General features: G+C 40.6%; 14 non-coding genes across 14 annotated transcripts; 13 read left to right on the forward strand and 1 right to left on the reverse strand.

The window, feature by feature from the left end:
* Positions 1–634: 634 nt before the first annotated feature.
* TRNAT-AGU (transfer RNA threonine (anticodon AGU)) lies at positions 635–708 on the forward strand. The gene has a single exon. It is a non-coding gene; the product is annotated as a tRNA-Thr (tRNA).
* A 766-nt stretch (positions 709–1474) lies between these two features.
* On the forward strand, positions 1475–1548 carry TRNAT-AGU (transfer RNA threonine (anticodon AGU)). Its single transcript has one exon. It is a non-coding gene; the product is annotated as a tRNA-Thr (tRNA).
* Positions 1549–3999: 2451 nt separating this feature from the next.
* Positions 4000–4073, forward strand: TRNAT-AGU (transfer RNA threonine (anticodon AGU)). The gene has a single exon. It is a non-coding gene; the product is annotated as a tRNA-Thr (tRNA).
* A 2423-nt stretch (positions 4074–6496) lies between these two features.
* TRNAT-AGU (transfer RNA threonine (anticodon AGU)) lies at positions 6497–6570 on the forward strand. The gene has a single exon. It is a non-coding gene; the product is annotated as a tRNA-Thr (tRNA).
* Positions 6571–8178: 1608 nt separating this feature from the next.
* TRNAT-AGU (transfer RNA threonine (anticodon AGU)) lies at positions 8179–8252 on the forward strand. Its single transcript has one exon. It is a non-coding gene; the product is annotated as a tRNA-Thr (tRNA).
* Positions 8253–9020: 768 nt separating this feature from the next.
* Positions 9021–9094, forward strand: TRNAT-AGU (transfer RNA threonine (anticodon AGU)). Its single transcript has one exon. It is a non-coding gene; the product is annotated as a tRNA-Thr (tRNA).
* A 768-nt stretch (positions 9095–9862) lies between these two features.
* TRNAT-AGU (transfer RNA threonine (anticodon AGU)) lies at positions 9863–9936 on the forward strand. Its single transcript has one exon. It is a non-coding gene; the product is annotated as a tRNA-Thr (tRNA).
* Positions 9937–10703: 767 nt separating this feature from the next.
* TRNAT-AGU (transfer RNA threonine (anticodon AGU)) lies at positions 10704–10777 on the forward strand. The gene has a single exon. It is a non-coding gene; the product is annotated as a tRNA-Thr (tRNA).
* Positions 10778–11545: 768 nt separating this feature from the next.
* Positions 11546–11619, forward strand: TRNAT-AGU (transfer RNA threonine (anticodon AGU)). The gene has a single exon. It is a non-coding gene; the product is annotated as a tRNA-Thr (tRNA).
* Positions 11620–14069: 2450 nt separating this feature from the next.
* TRNAT-AGU (transfer RNA threonine (anticodon AGU)) lies at positions 14070–14143 on the forward strand. The gene has a single exon. It is a non-coding gene; the product is annotated as a tRNA-Thr (tRNA).
* A 1864-nt stretch (positions 14144–16007) lies between these two features.
* On the forward strand, positions 16008–16081 carry TRNAT-AGU (transfer RNA threonine (anticodon AGU)). Its single transcript has one exon. It is a non-coding gene; the product is annotated as a tRNA-Thr (tRNA).
* Positions 16082–18801: 2720 nt separating this feature from the next.
* TRNAK-UUU (transfer RNA lysine (anticodon UUU)) lies at positions 18802–18874 on the reverse strand. Its single transcript has one exon. It is a non-coding gene; the product is annotated as a tRNA-Lys (tRNA).
* Positions 18875–20172: 1298 nt separating this feature from the next.
* On the forward strand, positions 20173–20246 carry TRNAT-AGU (transfer RNA threonine (anticodon AGU)). Its single transcript has one exon. It is a non-coding gene; the product is annotated as a tRNA-Thr (tRNA).
* A 765-nt stretch (positions 20247–21011) lies between these two features.
* On the forward strand, positions 21012–21085 carry TRNAT-AGU (transfer RNA threonine (anticodon AGU)). The gene has a single exon. It is a non-coding gene; the product is annotated as a tRNA-Thr (tRNA).
* The last annotated feature ends 709 nt before the right edge of the window (positions 21086–21794 follow it).

A 21794-nucleotide genomic window follows, 5' to 3' on the forward strand; every position in this document is an offset into this window, starting at 1 on the left:
TTAGAGTCATATTGCCCAAGGTTGCGATGCCATCAGAAATAGCACATATTAGAATGAGCAATTCATATTTCCTGCTAAATTTTTTGTAAAAGAAGCAAAGATACGCCTGAACAGGGACTTGAACCCTGGACCCTCAGATTAAAAGTCTGATGCTCTACCGACTGAGCTATCCAGGCACAGGGATCACTGCCCATTTGAAACTTGATTTTCACTCTACAGCACCTCCATACATGGCTACCTCACTGGTCAATAAAGGAAATGAATTACTAGTGCATTACACACATTTTGACACTGGAGACATAACTTTTTTCAGTCATTCCGTATCCAGATATAGAGATTTGCAGCATCTAGGACTTTAATGTTCACCCACTTACGGATTTGAATGTTTTGCCACATTCATGAGTGCAAAATTGCTCCCCAGTAAAGGCGAACATGTGCTCCTCAATGCACACACTGGGCAATGCAGTCCACTCTAAATCAACGATTAATGACATGCTCGTTTTGTGCAATGGAGTTTCAGTCAATTGGAAAACATTTTGTAAAGTTATATTGCAACAGAAGCCCAGCCTTAAAAAAAGTGGATTTCACTTCTAAATGATTACATGAGGAAGGAAAGGAGATCAGATGCAAAAGAGGTGCTGTGGCTTAGTTGGTTAAAGCGCCTGTCTAGTAAACAGGAGATCCTGAGTTCGAATCTCAGCAGCGCCTGTCTGCTTTTTTTTCGACCAATCTGTCTCCCCAATATTAAAACTTTGTACAAAGATTGTTATTTCATGCTATTTAGAAGCACAGTCAGGCTTGAAATGTTGGCAAAGCATCCAAGAATTCTGGACTCCACTACCTTAGAGTCATATTGCCCAAGGTTGCGATGCCATCAGAAATAGCACATATTAGAATGAGCAATTCATATTTCCTGCTAAATTTTTTGTAAAAGAAGCAAAGATACGCCTGAACAGGGACTTGAACCCTGGACCCTCAGATTAAAAATCTGATGCTCTACAACTGAGCTATCCAGGCACAGGGATCACTGCCCATTTGAAACTTGATTTTCACTCTACAGCACCTCCATACATGGCTACCTGACTGGTCAATAAAGGAAATGAATTACTAGTGCATTACACACATTTTGACACTGGAGACATAACTTTTTTCAGTCATTCCGTATCCAGATATAGAGATTTGCAGCATCTAGGACTTTAATGTTCACCCACTTACGGATTTGAATGTTTTGCCACATTAATGCGTGCAAACTTGCTCCCCAGTAAAGACGAACATGTGCTCCTCAATGCACACACTGGGCAATGCAGTCCACTCTAAATCGACGATTAATGACATGCTCGTTTTGTGCAATGGAGTTTCAGTCAATTGGAAAACATTTTGAAAAGTTATATTGCAACAGAAGCCCAGCCTTAAAAAAGTGGATTTCACTTCTAAATGATTACATGAGGAAGGAAAGGAGACCAGATGCAAAAAAGGTGCTGTGGCTTAGTTGGTTAAAGCGCCTGTCTAGTAAACAGGAGATCCTGAGTTCGAATCTCAGCAGCGCCTGTCTGCTTTTTTTTCGACCAATCTGTCTCCCCAATATTAAAACTTTGTACAAAGATTGTTATTTCATGCTATTTAGAAGCACAGTCAGGCTTGAAATGTTGGCAAAGCATCCAAGAATTCTGGACTCCACTACCTTAGAGTCATATTGCCCAAGGTTGCGATGCCATCAGAAATAGCACATATTAGAATGAGCAATTCATATTTCCTGCTAAATTTTTTGTAAAAGAAGCAAAGATACGCCTGAACAGGGACTTGAACCCTGGACCCTCAGATTAAAAGTCTGATGCTCTACCGACTGAGCTATCCAGGCACAGGGATCACTGCCCATTTGAAACTTGATTTTCACTCTACAGCACCTCCATACATGGCTACCTCACTGGTCAATAAAGGAAATGAATTACTAGTGCATTACACACATTTTGACACTGGAGACATAACTTTTTTCAGTCATTCCGTATCCAGATATAGAGATTTGCAGCATCTAGGACTTTAATGTTCACCCACTTACGGATTTGAATGTTTTGCCACATTCATGAGTGTAAACTTGCTCCCCAGTAAAGACGAACATGTGCTCCTCAATGCACACACTGGGCAATGCAGTCCACTCTAAATCGACGATTAATGACATGCTCGTTTTGTGCAATGGAGTTTCAGTCAATTGGAAAACATTTTGAAAAGTTATATTGCAACAGAAGCCCAGCCTTAAAAAAGTGGATTTCACTTCTAAATGATTACATGAGGAAGGAAAGGAGACCAGATGCAAAAAAGGTGCTGTGGCTTAGTTGGTTAAAGCGCCTGTCTAGTAAACAGGAGATCCTGAGTTTGAATCTCAGCAGCGCCTGTCTGCTTTTTTTTCGACCAATCTGTCTCCCCAATATTAAAACTTTGTACAAAGATTGTTATTTCATGCTATTTAGAAGCACAGTCAGGCTTGAAATGTTGGCAAAGCATCCAAGAATTCTGGACTCCACTACCTTAGAGTCATATTGCCCAAGGTTGCGATGCCATCAGAAATAGCACATATTAGAATGAGCAATTCATATTTCCTGCTAAATTTTTTGTAAAAGAAGCAAAGATACGCCTGAACAGGGACTTGAACCCTGGACCCTCAGATTAAAAGTCTGATGCTCTACCGACTGAGCTATCCAGGCACAGGGATCACTGCCCATTTGAAACTTGATTTTCACTCTACAGCACCTCCATACATGGCTACCTCACTGGTCAATAAAGGAAATGAATTACTAGTGCATTACACACATTTTGACACTGGAGACATAACTTTTTTCAGTCATTCCGTATCCAGATATAGAGATTTGCAGCATCTAGGACTTTAATGTTCACCCACTTACGGATTTGAATGTTTTGCCACATTCATGAGTGCAAAATTGCTCCCCAGTAAAGGCGAACATGTGCTCCTCAATACACACACTGGGCAATGCAGTCCACTCTAAATCAACGATTAATGACATGCTCGTTTTGTGCAATGGAGTTTCAGTCAATTGGAAAACATTTTGTAAAGTTATATTGCAACAGAAGCCCAGCCTTAAAAAAAGTGGATTTCACTTCTAAATGATTACATGAGGAAGGAAAGGAGATCAGATGCAAAAGAGGTGCTGTGGCTTAGTTGGTTAAAGCGCCTGTCTAGTAAACAGGAGATCCTGAGTTCGAATCTAAGCAGCGCCTGTCTGCTTTTTTTTCGACCAATCTGTCTCCCCAATATTAAAACTTTGTACAAAGATTGTTATTTCATGCTATTTAGAAGCACAGTCAGGCTTGAAATGTTGGCAAAGCATCCAAGAATTCTGGACTCCACTACCTTAGAGTCATATTGCCCAAGGTTGCGATGCCATCAGAAATAGCACATATTAGAATGAGCAATTCATATTTCCTGCTAAATTTTTTGTAAAAGAAGCAAAGATACGCCTGAACAGGGACTTGAACCCTGGACCCTCAGATTAAAAGTCTGATGCTCTACCGACTGAGCTATCCAGGCACAGGGATCACTGCCCATTTGAAACTTGATTTTCACTCTACAGCACCTCCATACATGGCTACCTCACTGGTCAATAAAGGAAATGAATTACTAGTGCATTACACACATTTTGACACTGGAGACATAACTTTTTTCAGTCATTCCGTATCCAGATATAGAGATTTGCAGCATCTAGGACTTTAATGTTCACCCACTTACGGATTTGAATGTTTTGCCACATTCATGAGTGCAAAATTGCTCCCCAGTAAAGGCGAACATGTGCTCCTCAATGCACACACTGGGCAATGCAGTCCACTCTAAATCAACGATTAATGACATGCTCGTTTTGTGCAATGGAGTTTCAGTCAATTGGAAAACATTTTGTAAAGTTATATTGCAACAGAAGCCCAGCCTTAAAAAAAGTGGATTTCACTTCTAAATGATTACATGAGGAAGGAAAGGAGATCAGATGCAAAAGAGGTGCTGTGGCTTAGTTGGTTAAAGCGCCTGTCTAGTAAACAGGAGATCCTGAGTTCGAATCTCAGCAGCGCCTGTCTGCTTTTTTTTCGACCAATCTGTCTCCCCAATATTAAAACTTTGTACAAAGATTGTTATTTCATGCTATTTAGAAGCACAGTCAGGCTTGAAATGTTGGCAAAGCATCCAAGAATTCTGGACTCCACTACCTTAGAGTCATATTGCCCAAGGTTGCGATGCCATCAGAAATAGCACATATTAGAATGAGCAATTCATATTTCCTGCTAAATTTTTTGTAAAAGAAGCAAAGATACGCCTGAACAGGGACTTGAACCCTGGACCCTCAGATTAAAAATCTGATGCTCTACAACTGAGCTATCCAGGCACAGGGATCACTGCCCATTTGAAACTTGATTTTCACTCTACAGCACCTCCATACATGGCTACCTGACTGGTCAATAAAGGAAATGAATTACTAGTGCATTACACACATTTTGACACTGGAGACATAACTTTTTTCAGTCATTCCGTATCCAGATATAGAGATTTGCAGCATCTAGGACTTTAATGTTCACCCACTTACGGATTTGAATGTTTTGCCACATTAATGCGTGCAAACTTGCTCCCCAGTAAAGACGAACATGTGCTCCTCAATGCACACACTGGGCAATGCAGTCCACTCTAAATCGACGATTAATGACATGCTCGTTTTGTGCAATGGAGTTTCAGTCAATTGGAAAACATTTTGAAAAGTTATATTGCAACAGAAGCCCAGCCTTAAAAAAGTGGATTTCACTTCTAAATGATTACATGAGGAAGGAAAGGAGACCAGATGCAAAAAAGGTGCTGTGGCTTAGTTGGTTAAAGCGCCTGTCTAGTAAACAGGAGATCCTGAGTTCGAATCTCAGCATATTAAAACTCGAATATTAAAACTTTGTACAAAGATTGTTATTTCATGCTATTTAGAAGCACAGTCAGGCTTGAAATGTTGGCAAAGCATCCAAGAATTCTGGACTCCACTACCTTAGAGTCATATTGCCCAAGGTTGCGATGCCATCAGAAATAGCACATATTAGAATGAGCAATTCATATTTCCTGCTAAATTTTTTGTAAAAGAAGCAAAGATACGCCTGAACAGGGACTTGAACCCTGGACCCTCAGATTAAAAGTCTGATGCTCTACCGACTGAGCTATCCAGGCACAGGGATCACTGCCCATTTGAAACTTGATTTTCACTCTACAGCACCTCCATACATGGCTACCTCACTGGTCAATAAAGGAAATGAATTACTAGTGCATTACACACATTTTGACACTGGAGACATAACTTTTTTCAGTCATTCCGTATCCAGATATAGAGATTTGCAGCATCTAGGACTTTAATGTTCACCCACTTACGGATTTGAATGTTTTGCCACATTCATGAGTGCAAAATTGCTCCCCAGTAAAGGCGAACATGTGCTCCTCAATACACACACTGGGCAATGCAGTCCACTCTAAATCAACGATTAATGACATGCTCGTTTTGTGCAATGGAGTTTCAGTCAATTGGAAAACATTTTGTAAAGTTATATTGCAACAGAAGCCCAGCCTTAAAAAAAGTGGATTTCACTTCTAAATGATTACATGAGGAAGGAAAGGAGATCAGATGCAAAAGAGGTGCTGTGGCTTAGTTGGTTAAAGCGCCTGTCTAGTAAACAGGAGATCCTGAGTTCGAATCTAAGCAGCGCCTGTCTGCTTCTTTTTCGACCAATCTGTCTCCCCAATATTAAAACTTTGTACAAAGATTGTTATTTCATGCTATTTAGAAGCACAGTCAGGCTTGAAATGTTGGCAAAGCATCCAAGAATTCTGGACTCCACTACCTTAGAGTCATATTGCCCAAGGTTGCGATGCCATCAGAAATAGCACATATTAGAATGAGCAATTCATATTTCCTGCTAAATTTTTTGTAAAAGAAGCAAAGATACGCCTGAACAGGGACTTGAACCCTGGACCCTCAGATTAAAAGTCTGATGCTCTACCGACTGAGCTATCCAGGCACAGGGATCACTGCCCATTTGAAACTTGATTTTCACTCTACAGCACCTCCATACATGGCTACCTCACTGGTCAATAAAGGAAATGAATTACTAGTGCATTACACACATTTTGACACTGGAGACATAACTTTTTTCAGTCATTCCGTATCCAGATATAGAGATTTGCAGCATCTAGGACTTTAATGTTCACCCACTTACGGATTTGAATGTTTTGCCACATTAATGAGTGCAAACTTGCTCCCCAGTAAAGACGAACATGTGCTCCTCAATGCACACACTGGGCAATGCAGTCCACTCTAAATCGACGATTAATGACATGCTCGTTTTGTGCAATGGAGTTTCAGTCAATTGGAAAACATTTTGAAAAGTTATATTGCAACAGAAGCCCAGCCTTAAAAAAGTGGATTTCACTTCTAAATGATTACATGAGGAAGGAAAGGAGACCAGATGCAAAAAAGGTGCTGTGGCTTAGTTGGTTAAAGCGCCTGTCTAGTAAACAGGAGATCCTGAGTTCGAATCTCAGCAGCGCCTGTCTGCTTTTTTTTCGACCAATCTGTCTCCCCAATATTAAAACTTTGTACAAAGATTGTTATTTCATGCTATTTAGAAGCACAGTCAGGCTTGAAATGTTGGCAAAGCATCCAAGAATTCTGGACTCCACTACCTTAGAGTCATATTGCCCAAGGTTGCGATGCCATCAGAAATAGCACATATTAGAATGAGCAATTCATATTTCCTGCTAAATTTTTTGTAAAAGAAGCAAAGATACGCCTGAACAGGGACTTGAACCCTGGACCCTCAGATTAAAAGTCTGATGCTCTACCGACTGAGCTATCCAGGCACAGGGATCACTGCCCATTTGAAACTTGATTTTCACTCTACAGCACCTCCATACATGGCTACCTCACTGGTCAATAAAGGAAATGAATTACTAGTGCATTACACACATTTTGACACTGGAGACATAACTTTTTTCAGTCATTCCGTATCCAGATATAGAGATTTGCAGCATCTAGGACTTTAATGTTCACCCACTTACGGATTTGAATGTTTTGCCACATTCATGAGTGCAAACTTGCTCCCCAGTAAAGACGAACATGTGCTCCTCAATGCACACACTGGGCAATGCAGTCCACTCTAAATCGACGATTAATGACATGCTCGTTTTGTGCAATGGAGTTTCAGTCAATTGGAAAACATTTTGAAAAGTTATATTGCAACAGAAGCCCAGCCTTAAAAAAGTGGATTTCACTTCTAAATGATTACATGAGGAAGGAAAGGAGACCAGATGCAAAAAAGGTGCTGTGGCTTAGTTGGTTAAAGCGCCTGTCTAGTAAACAGGAGATCCTGAGTTTGAATCTCAGCAGCGCCAGTCTGCTTTTTTTTCGACCAATCTGTCTCCCCAATATTAAAACTTTGTACAAAGATTGCTGTTTCATGCTATTTAGAAGCACAGTGAGGCTTGAAATGTTGGCAAAGCATCCAAGAACTCTGGACTCCACTACCTTAGAGTCATATTGCCCAAGGTTGCGATGCCATCAGAAATAGCACATATTAGAATGAGCAATTCATATTTCCTGCTTAATTTTTTGTAAAAGAAGCAAAGATACGCCTGAACAGGGACTTGAACCCTGGACCCTCAGATTAAAAGTCTGATGCTCTACCGACTGAGCTATCCAGGCACAGGGATCACTGCCCGTTTGAAACTTGATTTTCACTCTACAGCACCTCCATACATGGCTACCTCACTGGTCAATAAAGGAAATGAATTACTAGTGCATTACACACATTTTGACACTGGAGACATAACTTTTTTCAGTCATTCCGTATCCAGATATAGAGATTTGCAGCATCTAGGACTTTAATGTTCACCCACTTACGGATTTGAATGTTTTGCCACATTCATGAGTGCAAACTTACTCCCCAGTAAAGACGAACATGTGCTCCTCAATGCACACACTGGGCAATGCAGTCCACTCTAAATCGACGATTAATGACATGCTCGTTTTGTGCAATGGAGTTTCAGTCAATTGGAAAACATTTTGAAAAGTTATATTGCAACAGAAGCCCAGCCTTAAAAAAGTGGATTTCACTTCTAAATGATTACATGAGGAAGGAAAGGAGACCAGATGCAAAAAAGGTGCTGTGGCTTAGTTGGTTAAAGCGCCTGTCTAGTAAACAGGAGATCCTGAGTTCGAATCTCAGCAGCGCCTGTCTGCTTTTTTTTCGACCAATCTGTCTCCCCAATATTAAAACTTTGTACAAAGACTGCTATTTCATGCTATTTAGAAGCACAGTCAGGCTTGAAATGTTGGCAAAGCATCCAAGAACTCTGGACTCCACTACCTTAGAGTCATATTGCCCAAGGTTGCGATGCCATCAGAAATAGCACATATTAGAATGAGCAATTCATATTTCCTGCTTAATGTTTTGTAAAAGAAGCAAAGGTACGCCTGAACAGGGACTTGAACCCTGGACCCTCAGATTAAAAGTCTGATGCTCTACCGACTGAGCTATCCAGGCACAGGGATCACTGCCCATTTGAAACTTGATTTTCACTCGACAGCACCTCCATACATGGCTACCTCACTGGTCAATAAAGGAAATGAATTACTAGTGCATTACACACATTTTGACACTGGAGACATAACTTTTTTCAGTCATTCCGTATCCAGATATAGAGATTTGCAGCATCTAGGACTTTAATGTTCACCCACTTACGGATTTGAATGTTTTGCCACATTCATGAGTGCAAAATTGCTCCCCAGTAAAGGCGAACATGTGCTCCTCAATACACACACTGGGCAATGCAGTCCACTCTAAATCAACGATTAATGACATGCTCGTTTTGTGCAATGGAGTTTCAGTCAATTGGAAAACATTTTGTAAAGTTATATTGCAACAGAAGCCCAGCCTTAAAAAAAGTGGATTTCACTTCTAAATGATTACATGAGGAAGGAAAGGAGATCAGATGCAAAAGAGGTGCTGTGGCTTAGTTGGTTAAAGCGCCTGTCTAGTAAACAGGAGATCCTGAGTTCGAATCTCAGCAGCGCCTGTCTGCTTTTTTTTTGACCAATCTGTCTCCCCAATATTAAAACTTTGTACAAAGATTGTTATTTCATGCTATTTAGAAGCACAGTCAGGCTTGAAATGTTGGCAAAGCATCCAAGAATTCTGGACTCCACTACCTTAGAGTCATATTGCCCAAGGTTGCGATGCCATCAGAAATAGCACATATTAGAATGAGCAATTCATATTTCCTGCTAAATTTTTTGTAAAAGAAGCAAAGATACGCCTGAACAGGGACTTGAACCCTGGACCCTCAGATTAAAAGTCTGATGCTCTACCGACTGAGCTATCCAGGCACAGGGATCACTGCCCATTTGAAACTTGATTTTCACTCTACAGCACCTCCATACATGGCTACCTCACTGGTCAATAAAGGAAATGAATTACTAGTGCATTACACACATTTTGACACTGGAGACATAACTTTTTTCAGTCATTCCGTATCCAGATATAGAGATTTGCAGCATCTAGGACTTTAATGTTCACCCACTTACGGATTTGAATGTTTTGCCACATTCATGAGTGCAAAATTGCTCCCCAGTAAAGGCGAACATGTGCTCCTCAATGCACACACTGGGCAATGCAGTCCACTCTAAATCAACGATTAATGACATGCTCGTTTTGTGCAATGGAGTTTCAGTCAATTGGAAAACATTTTGTAAAGTTATATTGCAACAGAAGCCCAGCCTTAAAAAAAGTGGATTTCACTTCTAAATGATTACATGAGGAAGGAAAGGAGATCAGATGCAAAAGAGGTGCTGTGGCTTAGTTGGTTAAAGCGCCTGTCTAGTAAACAGGAGATCCTGAGTTCGAATCTCAGCAGCGCCTGTCTGCTTTTTTTTCGACCAATCTGTCTCCCCAATATTAAAACTTTGTACAAAGATTGTTATTTCATGCTATTTAGAAGCACAGTCAGGCTTGAAATGTTGGCAAAGCATCCAAGAATTCTGGACTCCACTACCTTAGAGTCATATTGCCCAAGGTTGCGATGCCATCAGAAATAGCACATATTAGAATGAGCAATTCATATTTCCTGCTAAATTTTTTGTAAAAGAAGCAAAGATACGCCTGAACAGGGACTTGAACCCTGGACCCTCAGATTAAAAGTCTGATGCTCTACAACTGAGCTATCCAGGCACAGGGATCACTGCCCATTTGAAACTTGATTTTCACTCTACAGCACCTCCATACATGGCTACCTGACTGGTCAATAAAGGAAATGAATTACTAGTGCATTACACACATTTTGACACTGGAGACATAACTTTTTTCAGTCATTCCGTATCCAGATATAGAGATTTGAAGCATCTAGGACTTTAATGTTCACCCACTTACGGATTTGAATGTTTTGCCACATTAATGAGTGCAAACTTGCTCCCCAGTAAAGACGAACATGTGCTCCTCAATGCACACACTGGGCAATGCAGTCCACTCTAAATCAACGATTAATGACATGCTCGTTTTGTGCAATGGAGTTTCAGTCAATTGGAAAACATTTTGTAAAGTTATATTGCAACAGAAGCCCAGCCTTAAAAAAAGTGGATTTCACTTCTAAATGATTACATGAGGAAGGAAAGGAGATCAGATGCAAAAGAGGTGCTGTGGCTTAGTTGGTTAAAGCGCCTGTCTAGTAAACAGGAGATCCTGAGTTCGAATCTCAGCAGCGCCTGTCTGCTTTTTTTTCGACCAATCTGTCTCCCCAATATTAAAACTTTGTACAAAGATTGTTATTTCATGCTATTTAGAAGCACAGTCAGGCTTGAAATGTTGGCAAAGCATCCAAGAATTCTGGACTCCACTACCTTAGAGTCATATTGCCCAAGGTTGCGATGCCATCAGAAATAGCACATATTAGAATGAGCAATTCATATTTCCTGCTAAATTTTTTGTAAAAGAAGCAAAGATACGCCTGAACAGGGACTTGAACCCTGGACCCTCAGATTAAAAGTCTGATGCTCTACCGACTGAGCTATCCAGGCACAGGGATCACTGCCCATTTGAAACTTGATTTTCACTCTACAGCACCTCCATACATGGCTACCTCACTGGTCAATAAAGGAAATGAATTACTAGTGCATTACACACATTTTGACACTGGAGACATAACTTTTTTCAGTCATTCCGTATCCAGATATAGAGATTTGCAGCATCTAGGACTTTAATGTTCACCCACTTACGGATTTGAATGTTTTGCCACATTCATGAGTGCAAAATTGCTCCCCAGTAAAGGCGAACATGTGCTCCTCAATACACACACTGGGCAATGCAGTCCACTCTAAATCAACGATTAATGACATGCTCGTTTTGTGCAATGGAGTTTCAGTCAATTGGAAAACATTTTGTAAAGTTATATTGCAACAGTAGCCCAGCCTTAAAAAAAGTGGATTTCACTTCTAAATGATTACATGAGGAAGGAAAGGAGATCAGATGCAAAAGAGGTGCTGTGGCTTAGTTGGTTAAAGCGCCTGTCTAGTAAACAGGAGATCCTGAGTTCGAATCTCAGCAGCGCCTGTCTGCTTTTTTTTCGACCAATCTGTCTCCCCAATATTAAAACTTTGTACAAAGATTGTTATTTCATGCTATTTAGAAGCACAGTCAGGCTTGAAATGTTGGCAAAGCATCCAAGAATTCTGGACTCCACTACCTTAGAGTCATATTGCCCAAGGTTGCGATGCCATCAGAAATAGCACATATTAGAATGAGCAATTCATATTTCCTGCTAAATTTTTTGTAAAAGAAGCAAAGATACGCCTGAACAGGGACTTGAACCCTGGACCCTCAGATTAAAAGTCTGATGCTCTACCGACTGAGCTATCCAGGCACAGGGATCACTGCCCATTTGAAACTTGATTTTCACTCTACAGCACCTCCATACATGGCTACCTCACTGGTCAATAAAGAAAATGAATTACTAGTGCATTACACACATTTTGACACTGGAGACATAACTTTTTTCAGTCATTCCGTATCCAGATATAGAGATTTGCAGCATCTAGGACTTTAATGTTCACCCACTTACGGATTTGAATGTTTTGCCACATTCATGAGTGCAAACTTGCTCCCCAGTAAAGACGAACATGTGCTCCTCAATGCACACACTGGGCAATGCAGTCCACTCTAAATCGACGATTAATGACATGCTCGTTTTGTGCAATGGAGTTTCAGTCAATTGGAAAACATTTTGAAAAGTTATATTGCAACAGAAGCCCAGCCTTAAAAAAGTGGATTTCACTTCTAAATGATTACATGAGGAAGGAAAGGAGACCAGATGCAAAAAAGGTGCTGTGGCTTAGTTGGTTAAAGCGCCTGTCTAGTAAACAGGAGATCCTGAGTTTGAATCTCAGCAGCGCCTGTCTGCTTTTTTTTCGACCAATCTGTCTCCCCAATATTAAAACTTTGTACAAAGATTGCTGTTTCATGCTATTTAGAAGCACAGTGAGGCTTGAAATGTTGGCAAAGCATCCAAGAACTCTGGACTCCACTACCTTAGAGTCATATTGCCCAAGGTTGCGATGCCATCAGAAATAGCACATATTAGAATGAGCAATTCATATTTCCTGCTTAATTTTTTGTAAAAGAAGCAAAGATACGCCTGAACAGGGACTTGAACCCTGGACCCTCAGATTAAAAGTCTGATGCTCTACCGACTGAGCTATCCAGGCACAGGGATCACTGCCCGTTTGAAACTTGATTTTCACTCTACAGCACCTCCATACATGGCTACCTCACTGGTCAATAAAGGAAATGAATTACTAGTGCATTACACACATTTTGACACTGGAGACATAACTTTTTTCAGTCATTCCGTATCCAGATATAGAGATTTGCAGCATCTAGGACTTTAATGTTCACCCACTTACGGATTTGAATGTTTTGCCACATTCATGAGTGCAAACTTGCTCCCCAGTAAAGACGAACATGTGCTCCTCAATGCACACACTGGGCAATGCAGTCCACTCTAAATCGACGATTAATGACATGCTCGTTTTGTGCAATGGAGTTTCAGTCAATTGGAAAACATTTTGAAAAGTTATATTGCAACAGAAGCCCAGCCTTAAAAAAGTGGATTTCACTTCTAAATGATTACATGAGGAAGGAAAGGAGACCAGATGCAAAAAAGGTGCTGTGGCTTAGTTGGTTAAAACGCCTGTCTAGTAAACAGGAGATCCTGAGTTCGAATCTCAGCAGCGCCTGTCTGCTTTTTTTTCGACCAATCTGTCTCCCCAATATTAAAACTTTGTACAAAGACTGCTATTTCATGCTATTTAGAAGCACAGTCAGGCTTGAAATGTTGGCAAAGCATCCAAGAACTCTGGACTCCACTACCTTAGAGTCATATTGCCCAAGGTTGCGATGCCATCAGAAATAGCACATATTAGAATGAGCAATTCATATTTCCTGCTTAATTTTTTGTAAAAGAAGCAAAGGTAGACCTGAACAGGGACTTGAACCCTGGACCCTCAGATTAAAAGTCTGATGCTCTACCGACTGAGCTATCCAGGCACAGGGATCACTGCCCATTTGAAACTTGATTTTCACTCTACAGCACCTCCATACATGGCTACCTCACTGGTCAATAAAGGAAATGAATTACTAGTGCATTACACACATTTTGACACTGGAGACATAACTTTTTTCAGTCATTCCGTATCCAGATATAGAGATTTGCAGCATCTAGGACTTTAATGTTCACCCACTTACGGATTTGAATGTTTTGCCACATTCATGAGTGCAAAATTGCTCCCCAGTAAAGGCGAACATGTGCTCCTCAATACACACACTGGGCAATGCAGTCCACTCTAAATCAACGATTAATGACATGCTCGTTTTGTGCAATGGAGTTTCAGTCAATTGGAAAACATTTTGTAAAGTTATATTGCAACAGTAGCCCAGCCTTAAAAAAAGTGGATTTCACTTCTAAATGATTACATGAGGAAGGAAAGGAGATCAGATGCAAAAGAGGTGCTGTGGCTTAGTTGGTTAAAGCGCCTGTCTAGTAAACAGGAGATCCTGAGTTCGAATCTCAGCAGCGCCTGTCTGCTTTTTTTTCGACCAATCTGTCTCCCCAATATTAAAACTTTGTACAAAGATTGTTATTTCATGCTATTTAGAAGCACAGTCAGGCTTGAAATGTTGGCAAAGCATCCAAGAATTCTGGACTCCACTACCTTAGAGTCATATTGCCCAAGGTTGCGATGCCATCAGAAATAGCACATATTAGAATGAGCAATTCATATTTCCTGCTAAATTTTTTGTAAAAGAAGCAAAGATACGCCTGAACAGGGACTTGAACCCTGGACCCTCAGATTAAAAGTCTGATGCTCTACCGACTGAGCTATCCAGGCACAGGGATCACTGCCCATTTGAAACTTGATTTTCACTCTACAGCACCTCCATACATGGCTACCTCACTGGTCAATAAAGGAAATGAATTACTAGTGCATTACACACATTTTGACACTGGAGACATAACTTTTTTCAGTCATTCCGTATCCAGATATAGAGATGTGAAGCATCTAGGACTTTAATGTTGAACAGGGACTTGAACCCTGGACCCTCAGATTAAAAGTCTGATGCTCTACCGACTGAGCTATCCAGGCACAGGGATCACTGCCCATTTGAAACTTGATTTTCACTCTACAGCACCTCCATACATGGCTACCTCACTGGTCAATAAAGGAAATGAATTACTAGTGCATTACACACATTTTGACACTGGAGACATAACTTTTTTCAGTCATTCCGTATCCAGATATAGAGATTTGCAGCATCTAGGACTTTAATGTTCACCCACTTACGGATTTGAATGTTTTGCCACATTCATGAGTGCAAAATTGCTCCCCAGTAAAGGCGAACATGTGCTCCTCAATACACACACTGGGCAATGCAGTCCACTCTAAATCAACGATTAATGACATGCTCGTTTTGTGCAATGGAGTTTCAGTCAATTGGAAAACATTTTGTAAAGTTATATTGCAACAGAAGCCCAGCCTTAAAAAAAGTGGATTTCACTTCTAAATGATTACATGAGGAAGGAAAGGAGATCAGATGCAAAAGAGGTGCTGTGGCTTAGTTGGTTAAAGCGCCTGTCTAGTAAACAGGAGATCCTGAGTTCGAATCTAAGCAGCGCCTGTCTGCTTTTTTTTCGACCAATCTGTCTCCCCAATATTAAAACTTTGTACAAAGATTGTTATTTCATGCTATTTAGAAGCACAGTCAGGCTTGAAATGTTGGCAAAGCATCCAAGAATTCTGGACTCCACTACCTTAGAGTCATATTGCCCAAGGTTGCGATGCCATCAGAAATAGCACATATTAGAATGAGCAATTCATATTTCCTGCTAAATTTTTTGTAAAAGAAGCAAAGATACGCCTGAACAGGGACTTGAACCCTGGACCCTCAGATTAAAAGTCTGATGCTCTACCGACTGAGCTATCCAGGCACAGGGATCACTGCCCATTTGAAACTTGATTTTCACTCTACAGCACCTCCATACATGGCTACCTCACTGGTCAATAAAGGAAATGAATTACTAGTGCATTACACACATTTTGACACTGGAGACATAACTTTTTTCAGTCATTCCGTATCCAGATATAGAGATTTGCAGCATCTAGGACTTTAATGTTCACCCACTTACGGATTTGAATGTTTTGCCACATTAATGAGTGCAAACTTGCTCCCCAGTAAAGACGAACATGTGCTCCTCAATGCACACACTGGGCAATGCAGTCCACTCTAAATCGACGATTAATGACATGCTCGTTTTGTGCAATGGAGTTTCAGTCAATTGGAAAACATTTTGAAAAGTTATATTGCAACAGAAGCCCAGCCTTAAAAAAGTGGATTTCACTTCTAAATGATTACATGAGGAAGGAAAGGAGACCAGATGCAAAAAAGGTGCTGTGGCTTAGTTGGTTAAAGCGCCTGTCTAGTAAACAGGAGATCCTGAGTTCGAATCTCAGCAGCGCCTGTCTGCTTTTTTTTCGACCAATCTGTCTCCCCAATATTAAAACTTTGTACAAAGATTGTTATTTCATGCTATTTAGAAGCACAGTGAGGCTTGAAATGTTGGCAAAGCATCCAAGAACTCTGGACTCCACTACCTTAGAGTCATATTGCCCAAGGTTGCGATGCCATCAGAAATAGCACATATTAGAATGAGCAATTCATATTTCCTGCTTAATTTTTTGTAAAAGAAGCAAAGATACGCCTGAACAGGGACTTGAACCCTGGACCCTCAGATTAAAAGTCTGATGCTCTACCGACTGAGCTATCCAGGCACAGGGATCACTGCCCGTTTGAAACTTGATTTTCACTCTACAGCACCTCCATACATGGCTACCTCACTGGTCAATAAAGGAAATGAATTACTAGTGCATTACACACATTTTGACACTGGAGACATAACTTTTTTCAGTCATTCCGTATCCAGATATAGAGATTTGCAGCATCTAGGACTTTAATGTTCACCCACTTACGGATTTGAATGTTTTGCCACATTCATGAGTGCAAACTTGCTCCCCAGTAAAGACGAACATGTGCTCCTCAATGCACACACTGGGCAATGCAGTCCACTCTAAATCGACGATTAATGACATGCTCGTTTTGTGCAATGGAGTTTCAGTCAATTGGAAAACATTTTGAAAAGTTATATTGCAACAGAAGCCCAGCCTTAAAAAAGTGGATTTCACTTCTAAATGATTACATGAGGAAGGAAAGGAGACCAGATGCAAAAAAGGTGCTGTGGCTTAGTTGGTTAAAGCGCCTGTCTAGTAAACAGGAGATCCTGAGTTTGAATCTCAGCAGCGCCTGTCTGCTTTTTTTCGACCAATCTGTCTCCCCAATATTAATACTTTGTACAAAGATTGCTATTTCATGCTATTTAGAAGCACAGTCAGGCTTGATATGTTGGCAAAGCATCCAAGAACTCTGGACTCCACTACCTTAGAGTCATATTGCCCAAGGTTGCGATGCCATCAGAAATAGCACATATTAGAATGAGCAATTCATATTTCCTGCTTAATTTTTTGTAAAAGAAGCAAAGGTACGCCTGAACAGGGACTTGAACCCTGGACCCTCAGATTAAAAGTCTGATGCTCTACCGACTGAGCTATCCAGGCAGATGGATCACTGCCATTTGAAACTTGATTTTCACTCTACAGCACCTCCATACATGGCTACCTCACTGGTCAATAAAGGAAATGAATTACTAGTGCATTACACACATTTTGACACTGGAGACATAACTTTTTTCAGTCATTCCGTATCCAGATATAGAGATTTGCAGCATCTAGGACTTTAATGTTCACCCACTTACGGATTTGAATGTTTTGCCACATTCATGAGTGCAAACTTACTCCCCAGTAAAGACGAACATGTGCTCCTCAATGCACACACTGGGCAATGCAGTCCACTCTAAATCGACGATTAATGACATGCTCGTTTTGTGCAATGGAGTTTCAGTCAATTGGAAAACATTTTGAAAAGTTATATTGCAACAGAAGCCCAGCCTTAAAAAAGTGGATTTCACTTCTAAATGATTACATGAGGAAGGAAAGGAGACCAGATGCAAAAAAGGTGCTGTGGCTTAGTTGGTATCTCAGCAGCGCCTGTCTGCTTTTTTTTCGACCAATCTGTCTCCCCAATATTAAAACTTTGTACAAAGATTGCTATTTCATGCTATTTAGAAGCACAGTCAGGCTTGAAATGTTGGCAAAGCATCCAAGAACTCTGGACTCAACTACCTTAGAATCATATTGCCCAAGGTTGCGATGCCATCAGAAATAGCACATATTAGAATGAGCAATTCATATTTCCTGCTTAATTTTTTGTAAAAGAAGCAAAGGTACGCCTGAACAGGGACTTGAACCCTGGACCCTCAGATTAAAAGTCTGATGCTCTACCGACTGAGCTATCCAGGCACAAGGATCACTGCCCATTTGAAACTTGATTTTCACTCTACAGCACCTCCATACATGGCTACCTCACTGGTCAATAAAGGAAATGAATTACTAGTGCATTACACACATTTTGACACTGGAGACATAACTTTTTTCAGTCATTCCGTATCCAGATATAGAGATTTGCAGCATCTAGGACTTTAATGTTCACCCACTTACGGATTTGAATGTTTTGCCACATTCATGAGTGCAAAATTGCTCCCCAGTAAAGGCGAACATGTGCTCCTCAATACACACACTGGGCAATGCAGTCCACTCTAAATCAACGATTAATGACATGCTCGTTTTGTGCAATGGAGTTTCAGTCAATTGGAAAACATTTTGTAAAGTTATATTGCAACAGAAGCCCAGCCTTAAAAAAAGTGGATTTCACTTCTAAATGATTACATGAGGAAGGACAGGAGATCAGATGCAAAAGAGGTGCTGTGGCTTAGTTGGTTAAAGCGCCTGTCTAGTAAACTGGAGATCCTGAGTTTGAATCTCAGCAGCGCCTGTCTGCTTTTTTTTCGACCAATCTGTCTCCCCAATATTAAAACTTTGTACAAAGATTGTTATTTCATGCTATTTAGAAGCACAGTCAGGCTTGAAATGTTGGCAAAGCATCCAAGAACTCTGGACTCCACTACCTTAGAGTCATATTGCCCAAGGTTGCGATGCCATCAGAAATAGCACATATTAGAATGAGCAATTCATATTTCCTGCTTAATTTTTTGTAAAAGAAGCAAAGGTACGCCTGAACAGGGACTTGAACCCTGGACCTTCAGATTAAAAGTCTGATGCTCTACCGACTGAGCTATCCAGGCACAGGGATCACTGCCCATTTGAAACTTGATTTTCACTCTACAGCACCTCCATACATGGCTACCTCACTGGTCAATAAAGGAAATGAATTACTAGTGCATTACACACATTTTGACACTGGAGACATAACTTTTTTCAGTCATTCCGTATCCAGATATAGAGATTTGCAGCATCTAGGACTTTAATGTTCACCCACTTACGGATTTGAATGTTTTGCCACATTCATGAGTGCAAACTTGCTCCCCAGTAAAGACGAACATGTGCTCCTCAATGCACACACTGGGCAATGCAGTCCACTCTAAATCGACGATTAATGACATGCTCGTTTTGTGCAATGGAGTTTCAGTCAATTGGAAAACATTTTGAAAAGTTATATTGCAACAGAAGCCCAGCCTTAAAAAAGTGGATTTCACTTCTAAATGATTACATGAGGAAGGAAAGGAGACCAGATGCAAAAAAGGTGCTGTGGCTTAGTTGGTTAAAGCGCCTGTCTAGTAAACAGGAGATCCTGAGTTTGAATCTCAGCAGCGCCTGTCTGCTTTTTTTTCGACCAATCTGTCTCCCCAATATTAAAACTTTGTACAAAGATTGCTGTTTCATGCTATTTAGAAGCACAGTGAGGCTTGAAATGTTGGCAAAGCATCCAAGAACTCTGGACTCCACTACCTTAGAGTCATATTGCCCAAGGTTGCGATGCCATCAGAAATAGCACATATTAGAATGAGCAATTCATATTTCCTGCTTAATTTTTTGTAAAAGAAGCAAAGATACGCCTGAACAGGGACTTGAACCCTGGACCCTCAGATTAAAAGTCTGATGCTCTACCGACTGAGCTATCCAGGCACAGGGATCACTGCCCGTTTGAAACTTGATTTTCACTCTACAGCACCTCCATACATGGCTACCTCACTGGTCAATAAAGGAAATGAATTACTAGTGCATTACACACATTTTGACACTGGAGACATAACTTTTTTCAGTCATTCCGTATCCAGATATAGAGATTTGCAGCATCTAGGACTTTAATGTTCACCCACTTACGGATTTGAATGTTTTGCCACATTCATGAGTGCAAACTTGCTCCCCAGTAAAGACGAACATGTGCTCCTCAATGCACACACTGGGCAATGCAGTCCACTCTAAATAGACGATTAATGACATGCTCGTTTTGTGCAATGGAGTTTCAGTCAATTGGAAAACATTTTGAAAAGTTATATTGCAACAGAAGCCCAGCCTTAAAAAAGTGGATTTCACTTCTAAATGATTACATGAGGAAGGAAAGGAGACCAGATGCAAAAAAGGTGCTGTGGCTTAGTTGGTTAAAGCGCCTGTCTAGTAAACAGGAGATCCTGAGTTCGAATCTCAGCAGCGCCTGTCTGCTTTTTTTCGACCAATCTGTCTCCCCAATATTAATACTTTGTACAAAGATTGCTATTTCATGCTATTTAGAAGCACAGTCAGGCTTGATATGTTGGCAAAGCATCCAAGAACTCTGGACTCCACTACCTTAGAGTCATATTGCCCAAGGTTGCGATGCCATCAGAAATAGCACATATTAGAATGAGCAATTCATATTTCCTGCTTAATTTTTTGTAAAAGAAGCAAAGGTACGCCTGAACAGGGACTTGAACCCTGGACCCTCAGATTAAAAGTCTGATGCTCTACCGACTGAGCTATCCAGGCAGATGGATCACTGCCATTTGAAACTTGATTTTCACTCTACAGCACCTCCATACATGGCTACCTCACTGGTCAATAAAGGAAATGAATTACTAGTGCATTACACACATTTTGACACTGGAGACATAACTTTTTTCAGTCATTCCGTATCCAGATATAGAGATTTGCAGCATCTAGGACTTTAATGTTCACCCACTTACGGATTTGAATGTTTTGCCACATTCATGAGTGCAAACTTACTCCCCAGTAAAGACGAACATGTGCTCCTCAATGCACACACTGGGCAATGCAGTCCACTCTAAATCGACGATTAATGACATGCTCGTTTTGTGCAATGGAGTTTCAGTCAATTGGAAAACATTTTGAAAAGTTATATTGCAACAGAAGCCCAGCCTTAAAAAAGTGGATTTCACTTCTAAATGATTACATGAGGAAGGAAAGGAGACCAGATGCAAAAAAGGTGCTGTGGCTTAGTTGGTTAAAGCGCCTGTCTAGTAAACAGGAGATCCTGAGTTCGAATCTCAGCAGCGCCTGTCTGCTTTTTTTTCGACCAATCTGTCTCCCCAATATTAAAACTTTGTACAAAGATTGCTATTTCATGCTATTTAGAAGCACAGTCAGGCTTGAAATGTTGGCAAAGCATCCAAGAACTCTGGACTCAACTACCTTAGAATCATATTGCCCAAGGTTGCGATGCCATCAGAAATAGCACATATTAGAATGAGCAATTCATATTTCCTGCTTAATTTTTTGTAAAAGAAGCAAAGGTACGCCTGAACAGGGACTTGAACCCTGGACCCTCAGATTAAAAGTCTGATGCTCTACCGACTGAGCTATCCAGGCACAAGGATCACTGCCCATTTGAAACTTGATTTTCACTCTACAGCACCTCCATACATGGCTACCTCACTGGTCAATAAAGGAAATGAATTACTAGTGCATTACACACATTTTGACACTGGAGACATAACTTTTTTCAGTCATTCCGTATCCAGATATAGAGATTTGCAGCATCTAGGACTTTAATGTTCACCCACTTACGGATTTGAATGTTTTGCCACATTCATGAGTGCAAAATTGCTCCCCAGTAAAGGCGAACATGTGCTCCTCAATACACACACTGGGCAATGCAGTCCACTCTAAATCAACGATTAATGACATGCTCGTTTTGTGCAATGGAGTTTCAGTCAATTGGAAAACATTTTGTAAAGTTATATTGCAACAGAAGCCCAGCCTTAAAAA

This window comes from Ambystoma mexicanum, unplaced genomic scaffold, assembly GCF_040938575.1.
Source record: "Ambystoma mexicanum isolate Mex_15411 unplaced genomic scaffold, UKY_AmexF1_1 Mex_scaf1, whole genome shotgun sequence".
In the NCBI taxonomy this organism is placed as follows: Eukaryota; Metazoa; Chordata; class Amphibia; order Caudata; family Ambystomatidae; genus Ambystoma; species Ambystoma mexicanum.